We start from the raw sequence: 19,143 nt of genomic DNA on the forward strand, positions 1-19,143 counted from the left end.
ATGGATGGATGCTTGTATTTTTAGGAGTCACATGTCTGTTTTGGTCAACGGGAGCGCAACAAAGGAATTTAAGGTGCATAAAGGTTTGAGACAAGGAGATCCTTTGTCCCTGTTCCTCTTTGTTCTTGCTATGCAAGGTTTAACAGCTCTTGTGAGAAAATCGGTAGAGGTGGGGGATTTGAAACCTTTCAAGTATGGGGAAGAGGATTGTGTGGATATATTGCAATTTGCGAACGACACTATAATTCTTGGAGAAGATTCGTGTGATAATATTTGGAATATGAAATTTTTGTTAAGAGGCTTTGAGTTAGTTTTGAAGGATAGAAAAACACTTAGAAAGGGGGGTTTGAATAAGTGTAGCTTTAAAACTTGTAAGATAAAAACAATTTGCACAATGAATTTTATCCTGGTTCGTTGTTAACTAAACTACTCCAGTCCACCCCCTTGGAGTGATTTACCTCACCTGAGGATTAATCCACTAATCACACAAGATTACAATGGTTTTCCACTTAGATAACTTCTAAGTCTTCTAGATTATTCTGATCACAACCTGATCACTCTAAGAACAAACTGCTTAGATACCCTCTAAGACTTTCTAGAGTATACTGATCACAACCTGATCACTCTAGTTCTTACAAATTAATGTAAACAAATTCTTATAAGAGTTACAATGCTTCTTAATAAGCTATTATCACAACTGTGATTTTTCTATTAAATTTAAGCTTAATCTCACTAATATATTACAATAGCAATGTAGTGAGGTTGAAGATGAAGTTTGAGAGCTTTTTGAATTTGACAGTGTTTCTGTATGTTTGTGCAAAAGTGTTGTATTCAGCTTCTCATCAGAACTTCTATTTATAGGCGTTTGAGAAGATGACCGTTGGGAGCATTTAATGCTTTGCGTGATTCGTACAACATTGCATTTAATGTTTCACTCTTTTGTCAACTACCTCAAGCCTTGCTTTCGCTGTGTCTACTGACGTTGCCTTTAATAGCTACTAACGTTCCTTTTGTCAGTCAGCGTAGCCTGCCATCTTGTACTTGCTTCTGATCTGATGTTTGTGTAAACAACGTTTGAATATCATTAGAGTCAAACAGCTTGGTGCAGAGCATCTTCTTGTCTTCTGACCTTGAAGTGCTTCTTAGCGTGATACCATGAGAACTTCAGTGCTTCTGCTTCTGATCTCAAGTCCTTCTGATGCTTCCATAGACCATGTTCTGATTCTGCTTGACCATCTTCTGATGTCTTGCCAGACCATGTTCTGATGTTGCATGCTGAACCTTCTGAGTCAGTGCTTCTTGCGCTGATTTTGTGCATACTCTTTATGTGATTCCTGAAATGGAAATTGCATAGGATTAGAGTACCACATTATCTCATACAAAATTCATATACATTGTTATCATCAAAACTAAGAATATTGATCAGAACAAATCTTGTTCTAACAATCTCCCCCTTTTTGATGATGACAAAAACATATATAAATGATATGAATTTGCAATCAGAATATCAGACGGCTAAAGGCAATTACACAGTTATAGCATAAGCATATAAACATAGTGTGTGAATATGTCTCCCCCTGAGATTAACAATCTCCCCCTGAGATAAATAATCTCCCCCTGAAATAAATACTGGAAGAAATTTAGTAATAACAGACTTCCCTGAGTATTTTCCATTTCAGTTGAGACGATCACATATGCTTAGATCTTCAGAACATTCATAGCTTCTGCTTCTTGCTTCCATAGGACAGATTCAGAGCTTTGAATTTCTTCTTGAACCATTGCATGCTAGATTGTATCAGAACATTGTTGAATGTACCAAGGCATCATCAGAGCATCTCTACATCCTGAAATGTTACAGAACAAACTACACGACAAAAGTCAGAGCATGAATGAATCAGAACATAAAATATGTATCAGAACATATAATATGTATCAGAGCAAACACAATAATGTTTCAGAGCATATTTAGAACAAAAAAACATGCATCAGAACATATAAGGAAAAAATGTGTTAGAGCATATTCTATCATCAGAATATCATAACATTCTTCCTTCTTGCTTCTGATCTTGAAGCTTCACAGCACTCAGCTTGCTTCAATTTCCATGAGCTTGTTTCTATACAGAATTACTTTTCCCCATGTCTTTGCTTCTCATGTTGAGCTTTTTAGAATGTCTTCAATCCTGCAAAACACTCAAAGACATAGAACTTGCAAATTCTTGTTAGAAATGTGGAGACTTACTCCCAGCAACTGATAATATAAATCAGATCATTTATCACAGTTTCTCCCCCTTTTAGTCATAACATCAAAAAACATAAAAGATTCAGATGAAAAACAAAACAATATGAGAGAAGGATAAAAGATTTTCATTCATTGGAAATAATCAGAATATACAAGGGATAAGAAGATAGATGCACAAAGCAGATGCAGAAAGGAAGAAAACAACTAAGACACAAAAAGACTAAGACGAGCCTAGCTTAGACATAATCTTGGCCAGCATGTCATGAATCCCAGCATTGCTCTCAGACTGCTTCTCCATAAATGAGCGAAACTCATCGTTGATAACATCTTGCTTGTCCATGAGAGAAACAAGTTCAGCTTGGTTCTTCTGAATAACCTCTAGAGTCTTCACCAGAAGAGAGGGTTCACCAGAAGAAGCTTCACAACTTCTGTTCAGAGGGACAGCAATCTCAACAGCAGCATCTATTGTGAGATCATCATCATGATTTTCCTCAACAGGAATATCTCCAACAGGATGAATCTCAGCATCTGCATCTTCCATCTCAACATCTGAGTCCGACTCAGAAACAACTTCAGCAAATTCTGGATCAGGAATCTCAGAATCTCCATTTTCCAAGGCTTGAAGAATAGTAGCCAGATTGGTTGGAGGAGTTGGACCAGCAACTTCTGCAGGGTAGACAACTTCTGGAATGACCAAATCTAGTGCCTCTTTAGAAGGATTCTCCCTCAGAAAGTTAAACAACCACTTGAAGTCTCCAGTCAGAACTGGATACCTAGGTCTCCAGACCACAATTTCCCTACAAGGATTATCCAGCAATTCATCAACAAACATCTTCTCCTCAAGAACTCTCCTGTTTCTGATGGGATGATAGTATACACCATCATCAGCTTCTAGACGATATCTAGCATAACCAGGTGCAGCAGCCACTAGTCTCTTCTGGACTTTCATTGCTTCAACCTGAAAATCCTGTCGAAAGCTTCTCCAAAGGTTTCTAGTAGAAACATCATCAAGATCATTGAAGAAGGCATCTCTCAAGAGATCCAGCCTATAGACAAATTCATGTTTGAACAACTCCAGGAAGATATGAGGTTCAGGTTCAGGTGGGTTGAAAGTGAATTTGTAGTCAGGGTAAAGGAGGCAATATGGATTGGATTTTCTAGAAGGTAAGGGATGGGATAGAGAAGGTGGAACTTCTGTGGTGGATGAAGATGGAATATCTGTGGGGAGGGTTGATGAGGATGGGATATCAGAAGGAGTTGGGGGATAGACATTTAGTGGAATGGGGTTCAAAACAGGTGTAGAAAGAGATGGTTGGGGAGGATTTGGAATGGTAAAGGTGTTGTGAGGTTTAGAAGGAGGAGGTTGGATACTGTTTGGGATAGGGAGAGAAGTTTGAGGTTCAGAAGGAGGTGGTTGGTATACTTGCCAGGGAAAATGGTTAGTTCTTTCAGCACGTAAAGACTCCCTGATGCGCTGCTCTTGATATTCTTTGGAGTTTACTTTGACAGGATCAAAAGTGACCCTATGCTTCTTGGCTTTCTTGGCTTCTTCTTCTTGAGCCTTTCTCTTCAGCCTTGCTTCTTTCTTCTTCTGATCCTTCTTCTGTAAGTCAGCCAGAGAAGGAAGAACTTTTCCACGAATCCATGCAGGATCAACAGAAGATTGAGCTCTCACAGAAGCTTCCAAATAACGCTTCACTGCCTTGTTAAGTTCTTCTTTAAACAAGGAAGCAAAGCCTTCAACCGGAATTCTTCTGGTCAGAATATCTGGGAAGATCACTGGAGCAGAAATTACCTTCTGAATAAGTTCCAACCTTTGCAGATCAAAACCATTTATAACGTGCCCTTGAATGACACCAAAGAACTTGGACGTTCCAATAGTCCTAAGGGAATCCAGCAGGTCACTTTCAATCAGAATGTCAGAAATCATTCTGGCAAAGGGAATAGCAGTTCTTGGAAGGTGAGGAAACTTCTCACGTTCTTCATCTCTTGATTCTTCAATAGACGTCTTCAAATTTTGAAAAAGAATATTGGAGATGTTGAGTTCAATTCTTCTTCCAATGCAGAAGAGAGTATATTTATGATCAGGACTAATGTATGATGAGGAGAACGATCTTCTTCTATGATGGAGAGATCCCAGAATAATCTCAGCCCAAACTTGGTAGAACGGCCTCAACACACCAGTTTGATGAGATTCAATACCAATAGAATTAGATATTTGTCTATCAACCTGTGGCCAACAAACTCTGCCATGAAGAGGGCCAGTACATCCTTCTTCATTAACCAGGTTGTATAGCTTCCTTATCAACTTTTCAGTTATCACAACTTCATGCCCTAATACAAAGGAGATTATTGTAGTTGGGGTAACCGTTGCATGAGCCCAGAAATATTTCACTAGAGCAGGATAAATTGGTCCAACCAATCTATCAAGGTAGTTTGACCAGCCTTGAGCCATTGTCTTTGCCTCGGGTTTGAAACCATGTACTTTTAGATTTTCAAAATCCACTGAAGATTCACAAAGAACTTCCATTTCTGATGTAGGAACGGAACAGGTCTTCAATGGAGCATACCCATACTTGCTAAAAACCAGATGAGTAAAATACATTTCTGCTTGGCTTGATGAACTTGACGAAGGATTCATGGTGATATACTGAGATGTAGTCATAAACTAGGGTTTATGCGATGAATGAGAAAAGAAAGAGAGGGATGAATGAAGAGAGAGAGTAAAAAAGATGAAATGAAAGTGAAGATGAGTATATAAAAGGTTGGATAAAAAAAAGATTTAAGTGAAATGATTACAGAAAAACATGACATCAATTTGCATTTAATGAGATATGACGTTAGGAGAGATAAAGTGAAAAATTGACATGATTTGCACAGTTACCTAGGGCGGCGTCTCCTCAATTGCACGCATGCTTGTCCAAAAATAGTGAACACGTGTTCATTTTCTCGAAAACTGATGACAGCTGTTTTATTCTAAAAGACATTCTGAATCAAATTAGATAATGAAACGTTAGTAATAACAGAATCAGAACTTCTAGTTGATCATTATCAGAACTTCTTATAAAAACATAATCCCAACATATTTCAAAACTTAACCATACGTAAGACCTTCTCATCGTCTCATTCTGGGGATAAATCCATACTGATATTCTTCAGAATGAACTTAAACCTATCTTCAGCAAGGGGTTTTGTAAAGATATCAGCCCATTGATGATCTGTATCCACAAAGTTTAAAGAAAGAACACCCTTCTGAACATAGTCCCTAATGAAATGATGTTTGATCTCAATATGTTTAGCTTTGGAATGTAAGATAGGATTCTTAGATAAACATATGGCAGAAGTATTATCACAAAAGATAGGAATGTTACTCTCATATATTTGATAATCTTCTAGCTGACTTTTCATCCAGAGCATTTGTGTGCTACAACCAGCAGCAGCAACATATTCTGCTTCTGTTGTTGAGAGGGCAATGGTAGCTTGCTTCTTGTTGTACCAGGAGATCAGGTGACTTCCAAGAAATTGACAACTTCCAAAAGTAATCTTCCTTTCAATTCTATCTCCAGCATAGTCAGCATCACAAAATCCTACTAAGTTGTATTCTTTAGATCTTCTGTAGAATAAACCAACATTAGTAGTACCTTTCAGATACCTCAGAATTCTCTTAATAGCAGTTAAGTGAGATTCTCTAGGATCTGATTGGAATCTAGCACACAAACAAACACTGAATAAAATGTCAGGTCTAGAAGCAGTTAAATATAGAAGAGATCCAATCATACCTCTGTACAACTTCTGATCTACCTTCTTACTTACCTCATCCTTACCTAGGACACACGTTGGATGCATAGGAGTTTTGGCTTCTTTGCTTTCAGAAAGATTAAACTTTTTCAGAAGTTCTTTCACATACTTCATTTGATGAACATATGTTCCATCAGAAGTTTGATTGATTTGAATCCCAAGAAAAAACTTGAGTTCTCCCATCATACTCATTTCAAATTCAGCCTGCATAGACTTAGCAAACTCCTTCCCAAGTGTAGCATTAGATGTTCCAAAAATAATATCATCAACATAAATTTGACAAATTAAAATGTCCTTCTTAGATGTTTTACAGAAGAGAGTCGTATCCACTTGTCCTCTAGTGAAACCATTGTCTAGAAGGAAAGAACTTAATCTTTCATACCAAGCTCTAGGAGCTTGCTTCAACCCATACAATGATTTCTTTAGTTTGAAAACATGTTCTGGAGACTTGGAGTCTTCAAAACCAGGAGGTTGGTGGACATAGACTTCCTCATCTATATGGCCATTTAAGAAGGCACTCTTAACATCCATCTGATACAAAGTGATGTTATGTTGAGTGGCAAAGGAGATTAATAAGCGAATAGATTCTAACCTGGCCACTGGTGCAAAGGTTTCTGTATAGTCAATACCTTCTTGCTGACTATAACCCTGAGCCACCAGTCTGGCTTTGTTTCTTACCACTTCTCCCTTCTCATTAAGCTTGTTTCTGAAAACCCACTTTGTACCAATGATGTTGAATCCTTTTGGTCTAGGAACAAGATCCCATACATCATTCCTTGTAAACTGATTAAGTTCTTCTTGCATGGCAATTATCCAGTCTGGATCTTCTAGAGCTTGATCAACAGAAGTTGGTTCGATCAAAGAAATAAGACCTAATTGACATTCTGCATTGTTCTTAAGGAATGCTCTTGTTCTGATGGGATCATCTTTCTTTCCAAGAATCACATCTTCTGAGTGAGTTGAGGTGAGTCTAGAAGATCTTCTGACTGTTTGCTCTTCAAAAATTCTGAGATTCTCTAAAGATGCAGCAACTTGATCTTCTGATCCTTTGCTTCTGAGATTTTCAGCTTCTGAAACTTTGCTTCTTGGTTCTTCAGCTTCTGATATATCAATATCTATATCTGCAAAATTCTCAAACTGCTCTGGCTTTTCAAGACCAAGCTTATCATCAAATCTGATATTGATTGATTCTTCCACAACCAATGTTTCAGTATTGTATACTCTGTAGCCTTTAGAGCGTTCAGAATATCCAAGAAGGAAACATTTTTGTGCCTTAGAATCAAACTTACCAAGATGATCTTTAGTATTCAGAATGAAACAAACACATCCAAAAGGATGAAAATATGAAATGTTGGGCTCTCTGTTCTTCCACAATTCATAAGGAGTCTTATTTAGAATAGGTCTTATAGAGATTCTATTCTGAATATAACATGCAGTATTTATTGCTTCTGCCCAGAAGTGCTTAGCCATATTGGTTTCATTGATCATGGTTCTGGCCATTTCTTGTAGAGTCCTATTCTTTCGCTCTACAACTCCATTTTGTTGTGGAGTTCTAGGGCAAGAGAAATCATGGGCAATACCATTTTCTTTGAAGAACTCCTCAAAGAATCTGTTCTCAAATTCACCACCATGATCACTTCTGACCTTTATGACTTTGCACTCCTTCTCAGATTGAATCTGAGTGTAGAATTCAAAGAACACTGAATGAGACTCATCCTTGTGTTTTAAGAACTTTACCCATGTCCAGCGGCTATAATCATCTACGATGACTAATCCATATTTCTTCCCTCTGACAGATGCTGTTTTGACTGGTCCAAACAGATCAATGTGCAGAAGTTCTAACGGCCTAGAGGAAGAGACAACATTCTTAGATTTGAATGCAGGTTTGGAGAACTTGCCCTTCTGACATGCTTCACAAAGAGCATCTGATTTGTATTTCAGATTTGGGAGTCCTCTGGCCAGATTTAGTTTGTTAATCTGAGAAATCTTTCTCAAACTAGCATGTCCTAATCTTCTGTGCCAGACCCATTGCTCTTCAGAAACAGACATAAGGCAAGTCACCTTTTGCTTCTCAAGATCTAAAAGATCAATCTTATAAATGTTGTTTTTTCTCTTGCCTGTAAATAGGATTGAGCCATCCTTCTGACTTACAGCCTTGCAAGACTTTTGATTGAAGATTATGTCATAACCATTGTCACTTAATTGACTTATGGACAATAAGTTATGCGCTAATCCTACTACAAGAAGTACATTAGTTATGGAAGGAGAGTTACCAATACTTATGGTTCCAGAGCCAATTATCTTGCCCTTCTGATCTCCTCCAAACTTGACTTCTCCACCAGACTTAAGCACCAGGTCTTGGAACATAGACCTTCTTCCCGTCATGTGTCACGAGCACCCAGAGTCCAGGTACCATGACATTTTGTGCTTTGTCTTCTTTGCTGCTAAGGATATCTGCAACAGAAATTATCTTCTCCTTAGGTACCCACAATTTCTTGGGTCCTTTCTTGTTAGTTTTCCTCAAGTTCTGATTGAACTTGGGTTTAGCATGATAAGTAACAGGAGGAACAGCATGATATTCTTTAGATTTGGCAGCATGATATTTTTTAGGTTGTGTCACATGCTTCTTGTGTGTGTAGTATTAAAGCTTTTGGCATGTGAAGTGAGCCTAATATCATGTGAGTGGCCATATTTGAACTGATCATACAATGGCTTGTATGTGATTTTTAAATCATCAACAGGTTCAAATTTGTGTGGGGTATCACCCTCATAGCCAACGCCAATTCTTTTGTTTCCAGAAACACCATATATCATAGAAGTAAGATGACTTCTGCCAATACTTCTAGATAGAAACTTTCTGAAGCTCGAGTCATATTCTTTCAGAATATGATTGAGGCTAGGAATGGATTTTTCTGATTCAGAAGGAGATCCAACATCTTTGGATAATTTTAAAACTTTTTCCTTCTGCTCGCCTTCAGAGTCTGATTCTGATTCTGATTCTGAATCATCCCATGTTGCCATAAGACCTTTCTTCTTATGAAACTTCTTCTTGGGATTCTCCTTCTGAAGTTTTGGACATTCATTCTTGAAGTGTCCAGGCTCATTGCACTCATAACAAATGACCTTCTTCTTGTCAGATCTTCTGCCTCCAGAAGATTCTCCTCTTTCAGGCTTCTTTGAACTTCTGAAGTTCTTGAACTTCCTTTGCTTGCTCTTCTAGAGTTGGTTTACCCTTCTGGAGATCATGGACAGTTCATCTTCTTCTTCTGATTCTGATTCTTCAGAATCTACTTCTTCAGCCTGAAAAGCGTTAGTGCATTTTTTATAATTAGATTTTAATGCAATAGACTTACCTTTCTTCTGAGGTTCATTAGTATCCAGCTCAATTTCATGACTCCTCAGAGCACTGATCAATTCTTCAAGAGAGACTTCATTCATATTCTTGGCAATTTTGAAAGCAGTCACCATAGGATCCCATCTTATTGGCAAGCTTCTGATGATCTTCTTGACATGATCAGCCCTTGTGTATCCCTTGTCAAGAACTCTTAATCCAGTAGTTAGCGTTTGAAATCTTGAGAACATCTTCTCAATATTTTCATCATCCTCCATCTTGAAGGCTTCATACTTCTGGATCAAGGCAAGAGCTTTAGTCTCCTTGACTTGGGCATTTCCTTCATGGGTCATTTTCAATGACTCATATATATCATAGGCAGTTTCCCTATTAGATATCTTCTCATATTCAGCATGAGAGATAGCATTCAGCAAAACAGTCCTACACTTATGATGATTTTTGAATTGCTTCTTTTGATCATCATTCATTTCTTGTCTTGTAAGCTTTACACCAGTAGCTTTCACTGGATGTTTGTAACCATCCATCAGAAGATCCCATAAGTCACCATCTAGACCAAGGAAGTAACTTTCAATTTTGTCTTTCCAGTATTCAAAGTTTTCACCATCAAATACTGGTGGTCTAGTACAACCATTGTTACCATTTCCATTGTTTTGCTCAGCAGAGCCAGATGTAGATGTATGTGTTGGATCTTCACCAGCCATCTTGACTTAAGCGTTTTTCTCTTCCTGAATCTTTTCTAAACACGGTTAAGTACTTGCACCTTAGAACCGGCGCTCTGATGCCAATTGAAGGATAGAAAAACACTTAGAAAGGGGGGGTTTGAATAAGTGTAGCTTTAAAACTTGTAAGATAAAAACAATTTGCACAATGATTTTTATCCTGGTTCGTTGTTAACTAAACTACTCCAGTCCACCCCCTTGGAGTGATTTACCTCACCTGAGGATTTAATCCACTAATCACACAAGATTACAATGGTTTTCCACTTAGATAACTTCTAAGTCTTCTAGAGTATTCTGATCACAACCTGATCACTCTAGGAACAAACTGCTTATATACCCTCTAAGACTTTCTAAAGTATACTGATCACAACCTGATCACTCTAGTTCTTACAAATTAATGTAAATAAATTCTTATAAGAGTTACAATGCTTCTTAATAAGCTATTATCACAACTGTGATTTTTCTCTTAAGTTTAAGCTTAATCTCACTAATATATTACAACAGCAGTGTAGTGAGGTTGAAGATGAAGTTTGAGAGCTTTTTGAATTTGACAGCGTTTCTGTATGTTTGCGCAAAAGTGTTGTATTCAGCTTCTCATCAGAACTTCTATTTATAGGCGTTTGAGAAGATGGCCGTTGGGAGCATTTAATGCTTTGCGTGATTCGTACAGCATTGCATTTAATGTTTCACTCTTTTGTCAACTACCTCGAGCCTTGCTTTCGCTGTGTCTACTGACGTTGCCTTTAATAGCTACTAACGTTCCTTTTGTCAGTCAGCGTAGCCTTCCATCTTGTACTTGCTTCTGATCTGATGTTTGTGTAAACAACATTTGAATATCATCAGAGTCAAACAGCTTGGTGCAGAGCATCTTCTTGTCTTCTGACCTTGAAGTGCTTTTTAGCGTGATACCATGAGAACTTCAGTGCTTCTGCTTCTGATCTCAAGTCCTTCTAATGCTTCCATAGACCATGTTCTGATTCTGCTTGACCATCTTCTGATGTCTTGCCAGACCATGTTCTGATGTTGCATGCTGAACCTTCTGAGTCAGTGCTTCTTGCGCTGATTTTGTGCATACTCTTTATGTGATTCCTGAAATGGAAATTGCATAGGATTAGAGTACCACATTATCTCATACAAAATTCATATACATTGTTATCATCAAAACTAAGAATATTGATTAGAACAAATCTTGTTCTAACAAGTTTCCTATTTGAAAACCAACTTTGCTAAAAGTAATATCCTTGGTGTTAACGTTGGTGATTGATTCATTAACGCCGCAACGGCGTTTCTTTCTTGCAAGAAAGGCGTAATTCCTTTCAAATTCTTAGGAATCGTGGTGGGGGAGAGTCCTAGAAAGAAGAAAGTGTGGTTGGAAATGATAAAAAAAATAAAGGGGTGTCTTTCATCTTGGAAGGGAAGGAACATATCTATGGGAGGTAGAGTTACTCTTATTAATTCGGTTCTAAATGCAATTCCAACCTTTACTCTATCCTTTTTCAAAGCTCCGGGAAAGGACATAAAAGAGATAAGAAGGCTTCAAAGCGATTTTTTATGGAGTGGGAAACTTGATAAAAAAAGAGTATTCATTGGGTGAAGTGGAAGAACGTTTGTAGACCAAAAGAGAAGGGCGGGCTAGGAGTGAGAGATGTAGGGGAGGTGAACAAAGCTCTCCTTTTAAAATGGAAATGGAGAATTTTGAGGTAGGATAATGACATTTGGAGTAGATTTCTTTTGTTGAGGTATCATTGTCCTAAACTAAAGGTTCAAGCACCTAGTGGAGAAATGAGTAGAAGTGATGATTCATTTTGGTGGAGGGATATTAACAAAAATAATGCGATAGATGACCTTATTGATAGCGGTTTTATCGGGTGTTATAGGTGTTGTTTCAAAAATGGAAAATATATTCTTTTTTGGCATAGTTTGTGGTTGGGTGATCAATCTCTTCGCGGGCTTTATCCGGAATTGTTTGATATGTCAACCATAAAAAATTGTGCGGTAGCGGATGTCTTGGTTTGGACCAATGGTACTCACAAATGGGATTTGGAGGCTTTTTTTGGCAGCGGTACAGCCCATGGTACAGCGGTTGTTGCTGTTACGACAGCTAGGCCTTTCTGGAATCGGTTTTGTGCCGAGTTGGATAGCTTCACTCCGAGCGAATTGGAGAACAATACCTTCTTGTGGCGCATAAACCCGGAAAAGGAGTTTTCGCTAGCTAGCATTTCAAATATTGTTAGTGTTTCAAAATCCTTTACTTGGGCATCTTACATGTTTAATTTGTTGAAGGTGATGTGGGAGCTTAGAATTCCCTCTAAGCTAAAAGTTTTTGCTGGGAGATTTTTCATTGAAATACTTCCTTCTAAAGATTAGTTGATGAAAAGGGGAGTCAATACCTTCACAAATATGGATTGCATTTTTTGTGGCAACCATCCGGAGAATTTTTCTCATCTCTTTTTTAATTGTCAAGTGGTGAAAGAGATTTGGAAACACATATATGGTTGGTTGGGCATTATGGTGGAGCTTAATGGAGAGGAGTTCATGGATTTTGGCGCAATTCAAGAAAAAGTGAAGAATGCTAATCCTAGGGTGAAGATCAATTTTGTTTGGATAGCCATCATTTGGTGCATATGGCTTATGAGGAATGCCATAATCTTTAAGGGGGAGGTTTTTTTCTTTGATGTGGTTTGTTCTAATATCATCTTCCTCTCTTGGAGATGGTTGTCTTATGGATATATTAAGTTTAGTTCTATTTATTATGAATGGTTTAAACTTCCTTTATCCTACTCAAACACTTTTTAGTGTTTTCTTGTAAGGGTTGTACCCCTAGTGCGAGCTTTTTACTCAATCATTTGCTTATTAAAAAAATAATGCACTTAATTAATGGATAAACAACTCAAATGAGTGCTTAGGATATAAAATTTAAATGCTTGGGTCGGCGATGTGAAGAATTCCTAACAAAGAAGTCAAGTTTAGAGAAGTGCATTTGTTCATAGGTTGTCCAGGTCGTGCCTGTTTGGTGATTTGCACAGTCTTATTTTTTATTGGAGGCTCTCTTTAAAAGTTTGTAAGTTTGATATATAGATTAACAGTGGTGGGTAGTAGACCTTCCTGGCTCTTCAGGTTGGAATGTTGCAGAGTTTTTCTGGTTGTCAGATTTTCACCTGGTTTATTAACTTATTTGGGGATTAAATGGGTTGGAATCTATAATGGGGTGTAAAAGTAGTAGGTTCTGGATGGATATTGTGTTACTTTTTTATTGGATTTAATTTGTAAGGGGCTTATTTTATTTGTTTTGTAGTGTTATGGGATTGTGTTGTGTAAGTGGCATACCTTGTGTCATTTTGCCAAGTAAACTGAACAATGAGAAACAATTAATAAAATGTTCTAAAATGTATCTTAGTTGCATAGATGTATTGTATTGATATTAAATTTTGCATTTACAAATCATAATCGTTCTAATTTAATCCTTATTATTTTTTAAATTTTTTACATACAAATTAAAAAATAAAATAAAATTTTTAAAGGGTTCATCAAGAAGGACACATGACGTATTAAACTAAGAAAACAAAAAAAAATCATAGAGAACAAAAAGGCCAAACAAAAGCAAGTCAAAACAATACAAAAAGAAAACTTAAGGAAATACACCACCACGAGAGGTACGACTAGATATATGCCCAAAGAGAGCACCAGTTATAGAAAATAATCGTCTAGAGAAATTTTCAAGAACACTCCACCATAAGGTCTGAGTCACTTAATACGTTATTGTCTCATACGAAGAATATGGTTCTCAAGGCAAGTAGGTAAAGTACAAGAGTTATTCGCAGCTTACCAAGATATAATTTCTAAGTTAGTAAAATTCTCTTATATTTCACATCTTTCACATTAGTGACGCTAATATATGAACATAAAAAAACAATATTATTCTAGGATTTCCATAACAACTACACTATCAAATTTCAAATCATAGGGAGACCATTCTTAATCCTAGACCTACCATCCAAAGCTCTAAACAACAGTAAAATAGCCGAAAGATCCTTAAGAAGGACAAAACACCACTCTGACCACCTATTTAATTCTTATACTAGACATACGCTACAAGGTCGCAGGTCAAAGACAAATTGGTAATTGTCTCAATTGGCCCATTACAAATCAGATAAGAAACACCCATTAGATCTATTAATACCCTAAACTTAAATAACTTCTATATGTTAGGGACCTTATCTTGGAGAAGTTGCTAGAAGAATATAACCACTTTAGAGGGGAGTCCAACTACCCCACATGAGAGAGAGAGAGAGAGAGAGAGCCGAGCTTATATAAATGACAGGATGATAACTAAAAAAGATCCCCTTTTAGCCAGCAAGCCTAGCCCCTAAAGGGGGGAAATAGCATGAACATTGTGTCTGATGTTGAAAGTAATTCCTTGTGTCGAAGCAGATTACTCGACAGAGACAAGGGAGTGTCAAAAGGATTTGTTTGTGTGGGAATAGTTTGTTACACACAAATTTGTTTTAGATCTAGATAGATTTAATTTAGATTTAAAATATATTAGATTTGATTTAGTTTCAAAATAGGTATTTTGGGCTTTTATAGTTTTGGGCTTTGGCTTAGTAATAAAGCTAACCTAAATCTATAAATAGGGAGTAACCCTCATTATTTTGTAATTAAGTCAATTGAATTGTATTCACAAAATCTCCAGTTGCAAGTGAATAACAAAGTTTTCCATAGTTTGCGGGCAGAGAGTTACTCTGCAGAAACCCTAATCTCTTTTCTTATTTAAATTTCCTTTCTTCTTCTCATCGCTATTGTGTGAGTGATAACAATCTTGTTCATCAAGATTGATAGAAATTCATCATAGATTTTGGTGAATTTCCATCATCTGGTATCAAGAGCTCCGGTTTATCGATCAAAGGAAGAAGAAAAAATCACGATGATGGTGAATTATGGGAATGAAAATTATCTAGCAAGTCTACCAATTCTAAAAGTAGATAACTATGAGAATTGGTGCAAATAGATGAAAGTTCTATTCAAGTGTCAAGGTCTTTGGGATCTTGTAAAGAATGGAGAGAAAATCTTGAAGAAGACGCTTCAGAAGAAGAAATAGAAGAATACGAAGAATTGAAGAAGAAGAAGAAGAAGAGTTATAAAGCACTTTTTATAATTCATCAATGTCTTAGTCCAGATAATTTCGAAAAGCTTAGTGATTCAAAATCTGCAAAAGAAACTTGGGAGATTCTTGAAAAGTCTTTTGGAGGCGCCGAGAAGGTGAAAGGGGTGAGGTTTGTTAGAACAAGATTTGTTCTTATCAATTATCTTAGTTTTGATGATAACAATAATATGAATTTTGCTTAAGATAATATGGTACTCTAATCCAATGCAATTTCCCTTTCAGGAAATATATATAAAGAGTACGCATAATTCAGCGCTCAGAAGATGTGTCTCAAATGGTTCAGCATGCAACATCAGAACATGGTCTGGCAAGACATCAGAAGATGGTCGAAGCAGAATCAGAACATGGGTCTATGGAAGCATCAGAAGAACATGAGATCAGAAGCACTGAAGATCAGAAGATGGTATCACGCTCAGAAGCACTTCAAGGTCAGAAGATCAGAAGATGCTGTGCACCAAGCTGTTTGACTCTGATGATATTCAAACGTCGTATTCACAAACATCAGATCAGAAGGAAGTACACGTGGCAGACTACGCTGACTGACAAAAGGAACGTTAAAGCTACTAAAGGCTACGTCAGTAGACACAGCGTGAACAAGGCTCGAGGTAGTTGACAAAAGCGTATAACATTAAATGCAAAGCTGTACGGAACACGCAAAGCATTAAATGCATTCAACGGTCATCTTCTCAACGCCTATAAATATGAAGTTCTGATGAGAAGCAAGGTTAACGATTTTCGCACCAATACAATTCAAATTAACTTGCTGAAACTCTGTTCAAATCAAAACTCAGAATCTTCATCTTCATCAAAGCTCACTACATTGCTGTTGTAATATCTTAGTGAGATTAAGCTTAAATTGTAAGAGAAATATCACAGTTGTGATTATCGCTTTTAAGAAGCATTTGTAAACTCTTGAATAGATTACATTAAGTTGTAAGGAACTAGAGTGATCAGTTGATCAGTATACTCTAGGAAGTCTTAGCAGTTAGCTGAGCAGGAAGTCTTAGCAGTTAGCTGAGCAGGAAGTCTTGGCAGTTGGCTGAGCAGGAAGTCTTGGCAGTTGGCTGAGCAGAAAGTCTTAGGAGTGAACTAAGCCTAGAGTGATCGTGTTGATCAGTAGACTCTAGAAAAGTCTTAGGAGTGAACTAAGCAGTTGTTCCTGGAGTGATCAGGTTGTGATCAGAAGACTCTGGAAGACTTAGTTGCGGCTAAGTGGAAAACCATTGTAATCCGTGCGATTAGTGGATTAAATCCTCAGTTGAGGTAAATCATCTCTGCGGGGGTGGACTGGAGTAGCTTCGTTAACAGCGAACCAGGATAAAAATAATTGTGCATTTTATTTTTATCGCTCAAGATTTTAAGTCACACTTATTCAATCCCCCCCTTTCTAAGTGTTTTTCTATCCTTCAATTGGCATCAGAGCGCCGGTTCTAAGGTGCAAGCACTTAACCGTGTTTAGAAAAGATTCAGGAAGAGAAAAACGCTTCATTTAAAAGATGGTTGATGAAAGTGAAAGGACTATACCTACACCTGCATCTACATCTGGCTCTGCTGAGCAATACAACGGTAACAATGGTTATACTAGACCGCCGGTATTTGATGGTGAAAACTTTGAATACTGGAAAGATAAACTGGAGAGTTACTTTCTGGGTCTAGATGGTGATCTATGGGATCTTCTGATGGATGGTTACAAACATCCAGTAAATGCCAGAGGCGTGAAGCTGTCAAGGCAAGAAATGAATGATGACCAAAAGAAGCTTTTCAGGAATCATCATAAATGTAGAACTGTTTTGCTGAATGCTATCTCTCATGCTGAGTATGAGAAGATATCTAACAGGGAAACGGCCTATGACATATATGAGTCCTTGAAAATGACTCATGAAGGAAATGCTCAAGTCAAGGAGACAAAAGCTCTTGCCTTAATCCAGAAGTATGAAGCCTTCAAGATGGAGGATGATGAAGACATTGAAAAAATGTTTTCGAGATTTCAAACTCTGACTGCTGGATTGAGAGTTCTTGACAAAGGATACACCAAGGCTGATCATGTAAAGAAGATCATCAGAAGCTTACCCAGAAGATGGGGTCCGATGGTGACTGCATTCAAGATTGCGAAGAATCTGAATGAAGTTTCTCTGGAAGAGCTTATCAGTGCCTTGAGAAGCCATGAGATTGAGCTGGACGCAAATGAGCCTCAAAAGAAAGGTAAGTCTATTGCATTAAAATCTAATATCAAGAAATGCACTAACGCTTTTCAGGCTAGAGAAGAAGATCCTGAAGAATCAGAATCTGAAGAAGAAGATGAACTGTCCATGATTTCCAGAAGGCTAAATCAACTCTGGAAGACCAAGCAAAGGAAGTTCAGAGGCTTCAAAAGTTCAAGGAAATTTGAACGTGGAGAATCTTCTGATGAAAGAAGATTTGACAAGAAGAAGGTCATGTGCTATGAATGCAATGAGCCTGGACACTACAAGAATGAATGTCCAAATCTTCAGAAGGAAAGTCCCAAGAAAAAGTTTCATAAGAAGAAAGGTCTTATGGCAACCTGGGATGAGTCAGAAGATGATTCAGAAGATGAGCAGGCCAACTGTGCGCTGATGGCGACAGAAGATGACGGATCAGAATCTACATCAGAATCAGATTCTGAAGAGGTATTTTCTGAACTTACTAGAGATGAGTTAGTTTCCGGTCTAACTGAACTTCTGGAACTCAAGTCTCAGATCAGTCTCAAATACAAAAAGCTGAAAAAGCAATTTGAATTTGAAACAAAGAAGCTTGAGTTGGAGAATTCTGAATTAAAGGAAAAACTTTTAAAATTATCCAATAATGTTGGATCTCCTTCGGATTCAGAAAAATCCACTCCCAGTCTGAACCATATTCTGAAAGAATATGATTTAAGTTTCAGGAAGTTCCTATCTAGAAGTATTGGCAGAAGTCAGCTAGCTTCTATGATATATGCTGTGTCTGGAAACAAAAGAGTTGGCATTGGTTATGAGGGTGAAACCCCATACAAACTTGAACCTGTTGATGAAATGAAAATTACATACAAGCCATTGTATGATCAGTTCAAGTATGGCCACTCACATGATATTAGGCACACTTCACATGCACAAAGTTTTCACAGTACACACACTAAGAAGCATGTGACACAACCTAGGAAATATCATGAAACTCACATTAAGAATTATCATGCTGTTCCTCCTATTGCTTACAATGTTAAACCCAAGTTCAATCAGAACTTGAGAAAATCTAACAAGAAAGGACCCAAAAAGATGTGGGTACCTAAGGATAAGATTATTCCTATTGCAGATATCCTTGGCTGCAAGAAGGACAAAGCACAACATGTCATGGTACCTGGACTCTGGATGCTCACGACACATGACAGGAAGAAGGTCTATGTTCCAAGACCTGGTGCTTAAGTCTGGAGGAGAAGTCAAGTTCGGAGGAGATCAGAAGGGCAAGATAATTGGCTCTGGAACTATAAAATCTGGTAACTCTCCTTCCATCTCTAATGTACTTCTTGTAGAAGGATTAACACATAACCTTTTATCTATCAGTCAATTAAGTGACAATGGTTATGATATAATCTTTAATCAAGAGTCTTGCAAGGCTGTAAATCAGAAGGATGGCTCAATCCTATTTACAGGCAAGAGGAAGAACAACATTTATAAGACAGATCTGCAAGATCTTATGAGTCAGAAGGTGACTTGTCTTATGTCTGTTTCTGAAGAGCAGTGGGTCTGGCACAGGAGATTAGGTCATGCTAGTTTGAGAAAGATCTCTCAAATTAACAAACTGAATCTTGTCAGAGGACTCCCTAATCTGAAATTCCAATCAGATGCTCTTTGTGAAGCATGTCAGAAGGGCAAGTTCT

The sequence above is a fragment of the Vicia villosa genome, linkage group LG6 (genome assembly GCF_029867415.1).
Source record: "Vicia villosa cultivar HV-30 ecotype Madison, WI linkage group LG6, Vvil1.0, whole genome shotgun sequence".
In the NCBI taxonomy this organism is placed as follows: domain Eukaryota; kingdom Viridiplantae; phylum Streptophyta; class Magnoliopsida; order Fabales; family Fabaceae; genus Vicia; species Vicia villosa.